This window comes from Tenrec ecaudatus, chromosome 8, assembly GCF_050624435.1.
Source record: "Tenrec ecaudatus isolate mTenEca1 chromosome 8, mTenEca1.hap1, whole genome shotgun sequence".
NCBI classification, from domain to species: Eukaryota; Metazoa; Chordata; class Mammalia; order Afrosoricida; family Tenrecidae; genus Tenrec; species Tenrec ecaudatus.
Genome location: NC_134537.1, coordinates 33,448,378 through 33,455,364, shown reverse-complemented (window position 1 = coordinate 33,455,364; position 6,987 = coordinate 33,448,378).

Below are 6,987 nucleotides of genomic sequence, written 5' to 3'. Positions count from 1 at the left end.
AGCACCACTTCTCTATTAGAAGGCTCTGGTTTTTGACTTTCTTCAGTTTCTTAAGACTCTGCTTTCTCACTTAGCCCAAGGGTTCTGCTGTTGTCACCCTCCACAAGGAAAACACCGGTGTGCCTCCACCTTCCCAGGCTTTGATCGACCTCACCTCACCGCAGGCATCCTGAGGATTAATTGGCATCTGGCCTCAGGTGATTCCTCTTGGTTGGCCTTAAGTGTGATACTATTCTCAGAACTAAGATCAAACACCTCAAGGTAGTTGATTGTGCCAACCTGGCCGATAAACACATGTGGGGTTAATTGAAGGGCAGAGGGATAAATGGCTCAGTGAGCCTCACCTTTCTAATTCTCAGATCTCTTGCCTGTGATGGTCGGACCAGAGTGCAGCTGCCTCAGCAGTTCCCTGCTTTAGCTTGCAAGGCTCACTTCCTGCAAGACACCCTCAAGGAGAAGCCACATGGACCTACCTCGATGCAGCCCTGGGTTCTGGAGCACCTGTGTGGAGACCCCTGCCAGCACTGAGATGCTTACACATTGACTGACTCAGCTTTCCTCCTGCAGTCGGCATCATTACATCTGTTTTGTGAGATGGAGGAGGGCTTTGTGGATTGGTGTTGGACATATGGATAAATGGGTTAATGTTGAACTAGTGGACTTGGGCAGCACTGGGTTGGGATGTTTCCTTGATGCACAATTACCCTTTATAAAAAACTCTCTCTTACACATGAGTTTCTGTGGATTTGTTTCTCTAAAGTACCCAGATTAACACACACCCAAATCTTCTACTGCAAAATGATTCCATAACCTTTCAACGTGTGTCCAAAATACAGTGAGAAATATTACAACTCAATAATAAAAAATAAAAATACAATGGGAAAAGGGATGGAAAATACTTTAATATATGTATGAAAAAGATTAATACATGTATACAATCATTTTTAGTATCATTAATTATTAAGGAATCATAAATTAAACCATAATCCCATAACACAACCTATATACTTGAACAAATAAAATTTTGGTGCTTGACAATACTAAATGTTGGCAAAAGAGTGAAGTTATAAGAACTCTTACACAATACCTATGGTAGTGTAAACTACCACTGTGGGAAAAGTGTACACAGTTTCTTATAGTATCAAAATAGACCTATCATATGAATCTGACAACTGGTTAAAAAAAATCTCACTGCCATTGAGTCAAGGCTGCCTCCCAGTGGTCCCCACTGTGGGACTGTGAGACTGTAACTGCTTATGAGAATAGAAAGTTCAATCTTTCTTCCAGGAGTGGCTGGTGGTTTCAAACTGCTGACCATTCAAAATGCAACCCAATGGGTAACCAGTACACCACCAGGACTCGTAGCATATAACAAAGCAATTATAGCCTTAGAGTATTATTTACCTTAAAAACAAAGATTGGAAACAACTAAGAAATTAATAAAGACTACAATTATTTTTAAATATTATGATATATTATGATAATATATTTCTAATCAACATTTTAAGAGGGAGTATACTGTCACAGAATATGAATAAATTTCATGGATATTTTGCTGAGTGAAAGAAGCCAAATATCAAGAAGAATAAACTATGTGTTTCCATTCATATAAAGTTTTAGGAAAGGCAAAACTGGTCTATTTTTTTAAAACAAAAATGAATGTATCACAGTTTTTTTTTCCATTTGCTATTGAAAGATATCTTGGTGCTCCTGACTGGGGGAAGTTATGGATAAATCTGAAATATACATTTATGTGCAGGTTTTATGTAGACATTGCTTTTTAATTCATCTTGCACAACTGATTCATAAAATAAGCGACTGTTTAGCTTTGTAAGAAAATATGGCTGTACCATTTCGCATTTCGACCAACACAGGTGGCTCCTTGTCAGAACTTGATGCCATGTTTTGGCCTATAGCCACTTTAATAGCCATGTAGGGTATCTCTTTTGTTCTACTTTGAAATTCTCTCAGATTCCTGCTGACATAGTTGGTTACACGTTGGTCTCCTAATCTCCTAAGCGATTCAAGCTCACCAGTTTCTCTCTCGGGTGAACGATGAAGCTTTCTGCTCTGGTAAAGGTCTACAGCCACAGAAACCCAGTGGGTGGCTCTATTCCATCTTGTATCTTAGCTGTGAGTTGAGATTGACTCAATGGCAGTGAGATTGAAATCTAAAGAAATAAAAAAGTGACTCTATATCACTGATGACAACAATAATGATATTTGATGAAGATCAACGATTGCAGTTTTCAGCGTGAATTAAATCTCAATGTAAGGAAGAACAGAATCTCGCCACTTGGCTGATAGATAATATCATGATGAAGAGAGAAAAGTTTGAAGTTGTCAAGGATTTTGACTTGCTTGGATTTACAAGCAATGCTTAAGAGTTCAAATGACATGTTGCATTAGATAAATTTGCTGCTCAAGACCTCTCTAACGTATTAAAAATCAAGTATGTTACTTTGAGGAAAAAGGTGCACCCAGATCAAGGCATGGCACTTTCAATTGCCTCAGATGAATGTAAAAGTTGGACATTGAATAAGGAATCCCAAAAAAGAAACGATGCATTTCAATTGTGGTGCTGGAGAAGAATATTGAAAGTACCATAAACTGCTTCAAGGACAAATCACTCTGTTGTGGAAGAAGTATGGCCAGAATGTTTCTTAGAAGCAAGGAGAGTGAGACTTTGTCTGACATAGTTAGGACATTTTGTTAGGAGAGATGGACATCATACTTGGGAAAGTGTATGGCAGAGAAAAGAGGAAGGCCTTCAACAAGATAGATCGACACTGTGACTGCAACACTGGGCTCAGGCAGAGGGACAATTGTGAGGATGGCACAGGTCTCACTGTTTCATTCTGTTGAGTACATGGCTGCTCTGGGTCAGAACCGACTCAATGACCCCTAAAAAATCATTGATAATATTTATAGATCTATTTCTAGTAAGTTACATAATTTTAAAATCTTGCTTCAGATATTTGCCTCACTGAAGTCTGATGCATTTTGTAGGTTCCATTTTTATATTATTATTTATAGGAAGAATTCTTTCAAATACTGCAGGTATTGTAGATTTGGATTCCACACAAATAAATGCCCCCCTAATCTTTTATTGGTATCATTGTTCATATCTGTAACATGAGGTGTCTTTGGCCAGTGGACAGGGATTTCAGAAATGTTAGAAGTCTACACATGAAATCCTCCTTAGCTTTTCAGTAGAATTCCATCTACAGTACTCACTGACACAGGACATTACAAGTTAGGCTACTAACAACCATAAGGTCAGCATTTTGAACCCACCAGCCTATCTTGTGGAAAGAAACACAGGCCTGTCTGCTCCCATATCCAGCCTCAGAAGCTCACAGGTGCAATTCTCCTCCGTCTACTAAGCTCACTATGAGGTGAAATGAACTCGATGGCAGTGAATCTGAATGACCTATGGGAAAAATCTATTCATGTCACTGACAAGAACAGAGATTATGTATGAGCATTAGGGTTTGAGATTAAAGTGCCACCTGTAAAAATTGTCTCAAGCCCTAATAAAGAGCCATGTCTCCCAGAGACCACATGGTTTCAACTCTTGCATATTGCTATGGATTTGGGATTGCTTTTCACTTGTAACATTCAGATGTTCCTTTTCTTGTATATAGGCTTTCTATTTTTGTGTGTTAGAATTGGGCTAGTGACTCTGGAAGGTCAGTGGTTCAAACCCACCAGCTGAGACTTGGGAGAAATATGAAGCTGTCTGCTCCTATAAAGATTTGCACTTCAGAAAACCTGAGTAAGTTTTCTATGCGTTAGAATCAACTCAGTAGCAGTGGATTTGGTTTGGGGTTTGGATTCGCTTTTTCAAAATTATGATTATGGGGACAGTGTAAGATGTGTCAAAATAATAATTTACAAAAAATAAAATAAAATTATGATTGTTATTAAAATGACCACTGGTCATCTAGCCCAGAAGTGTGGCTTGAAGAGTTCCTTAGTCTGACTCTTCTTGGATTTCATATATTTCCCCCCCCCTCTTGTTGTTTTATTCTCTCTGTTTTCCTAGCTACACTTTAGACCATGAGTGTGTGATTGACCAGTCTAATAGCCTTTGTCCCTGTGAATAGATATGTCACTCTTGGCCCAGGACAGGATAATGAATTCTATCAAAGAATAGCTACTTCCCCAAGGCTGACTCTCTGGGTAGGAGAGAACTAGATACCTTGAAGGAAGGCTGGACATGGCAGGCAGTCCTAATAACATGCTTCTGTAATATCATCTTCCTGGAGTCCTAGCCAAGTAAAATTGTTGGATATAATTTCATCAGTTTGAAACAATTTAGCAGCTCTCTGGAAGAAAGACGGCTCCTAAAAGGCAGCTATGGTAAAAGTAGCTCCTACGCTCTCCGGCAGGTCTCCTCTGTCACATGAGTCAAAATTCAACTCAGAGGCACCAAACCACACAGCCCAGCAATAAGAATATAAGGCTCAAGCTTATGAAATGAGCACAAATTGCCTATCACTTAAGAAAGGTGGAACATACAATAAATTGTTTTGCAAAATTAGTAAAGGTGGGAGCCTATCCATGCATGAATCACTTTTGCACTGCTATAAATTTAGCCACTCATTTGATTTGCTATTATTTCTTTAAAAAATCATTTTATTGGGGGCTCATACAGCCCTTATCACAATCCATATATTTGTATATATTTCTTCTTTTTCCCTCAGTACCCTCAAATGTAAAATAGTGAGAACAAAATCACATAGATACTATGTGGAAATGTGCCGAATTTGAAATTTTAATATGCTATCAAAGCAATTTATTGTTAATTCTATTGCTACAATGTAACAGTACTATAAAATATAAAAAGCTACATTTTAATTCACAAGATCATTTATGTGGTCTCATTATAGTCTGTGATATGAAATGGCAAAGTAATAAAACATTAATCTGCCAACCATTCATGATTGTATTTCATTACTACAATACATCAATAGTGCCAAAAATATAAACAACCATTTTAAAATTATATTGATTTGAAGTGTTATGAGGCAATCTGATTTGTGTGTGTGTGTAAAACACAGAGTTTGGACTGAGATTTATCTGGTTCCTAAGTCCTAGTTTTGCCACTTGCTAGCTTTTTGTTTTTGAGCACGTCAATCTAAACTCTGATGTTCTCATCTGTGAAATGCTTGTCATTATTCCTCAAATGATTCAATGATATGAATGGAGGTAGTTAGATTAATGATTCTTTTTCTAACTCTCTTTTTATTACAAGTCCTAGGCTCAATCCCAGAAAAAAAATCCTTTACAAAAAACTTCAAGGCCAAAGAGATGCAAAAAAACGTAAAGGTGAAAATAATATTCTACTCTTTTAATGGCAAATGCTGTCCATAAACATAACTATTTATAAAGTACACAGCTGTGGCCTTCCCATACAGTTTGATCGATGTAAGTCATCAGAAATGTGCTTCTAGCTAACAGTCGCTGTCTGTGGTTAATTGAACTTGATAGCCAATCACCACGGCTTGCTGCATGAAATTAATGTAATCCCGTGAGCAGGTTTGCATACAGACAGCTAATCTAAGAATTGCTAAATGAAGGTGTGCACAATAAAACAATGTGGCGTGTTATTATACTTTAGCCATGCTGCTTACTATCATCCTGCTCTGCTCCAGAAGAAAAGGTCATGCTAGCTTTCGTTCTCCTTTCTGAATTCTTCAAAACACAATGATTCACAAAATTAATTAACAGGATATGTAGTCATGATGCTTTTTAAAATTAAAAGGAAATATGCAGTGTTTCTGGAGAAGTTCTCTCTGTGCCTTTTGTGTGTCACCTACACTGAGTTGTTGCTGAATTAATGCTATGTGGTTAATTAATTGATTTATAGTTCTGAACACAATCTTGAAGTTATAAAGTACTTTGAAAGTTATTTCCAATGATAAGAGATTTGATAAAGGGTAATAGGAAACAGATTGATTTTTTTTTAACACTCTTGGTTTCTTCCAAGGGCAGGTTTTGTCTACAGATTATGTGACTTGTGTTGAATATAGACACTGTCATAATTGAATGAATCTCTTTAATTGAAGACTTTGGGTGGCTTTAAATATGAAAAAGAATTTCTTCTTAATTATCTTTAGCTAATTATTTCTGCACTAATGTCTTCTCTGCAGTTATTCATCACACAGGAAGCATAAATAGGGAGTTAGAACTAAGAACAGTCCTGGACAAGCTCTTCCCTCCCCACACCCTTAGAGGCTTATTGTGCCTACGGACTAAATAATGCTCAAGAACTTGAGCTTTGATGACTGAATACCAACCTCCTAACTCTCTATTATATAGAATGCATGCACTTGTTAAGATTCTATAAAATATGTATAATTAATAGAAGACAGCCACTCGAAGTGTCTTCATGAAACGTAAGAAATTTATTAGTCCATATGAAGGACAAGTCCAGGAGTAGTAACTCCTTTAGACATCGCTAGTTCCTTCATGCCCCAAATTAAAGCCACCAAACCCCATTATGACTTACTCTATTCAGACACATAGTGACTTTCTACAAAGTTTCCAAGATTTCAACTTTTTACAGGAGTAGACACTTCATCAATCTCCCTTGGAGTAGCTGGTGGGTTTGAACCACCAACCTTGTTGTTAGCAGTCCCACATTTAACCCAGGGGGCCACTGAGGAGAGTTCCTTAATTAATTACTCTTGTCAGATTCAGTCTCTCTTCATCTTTTGGCTTTTCTTTCTCCCACGGATGGTGAAGGAAAGTTCTTAGCAGTTTTTATTCTCGTAATAACCCCAAAAAGGATAACTTTCTTTCTAAAATGTTTAACTACCATTATCTGTCAGTTTGGCATATGGTGGTGGCTTGTGTATTGTTGTGACTCTGGAAGCTATGTCATTGATATTTCAAATGCCAGCTGAGACACCCAAATCAAATCAGTTTCAACAGAGCTTCCAGACTAAGAACAGAAACCCATTATTACCCTCTGCTGAT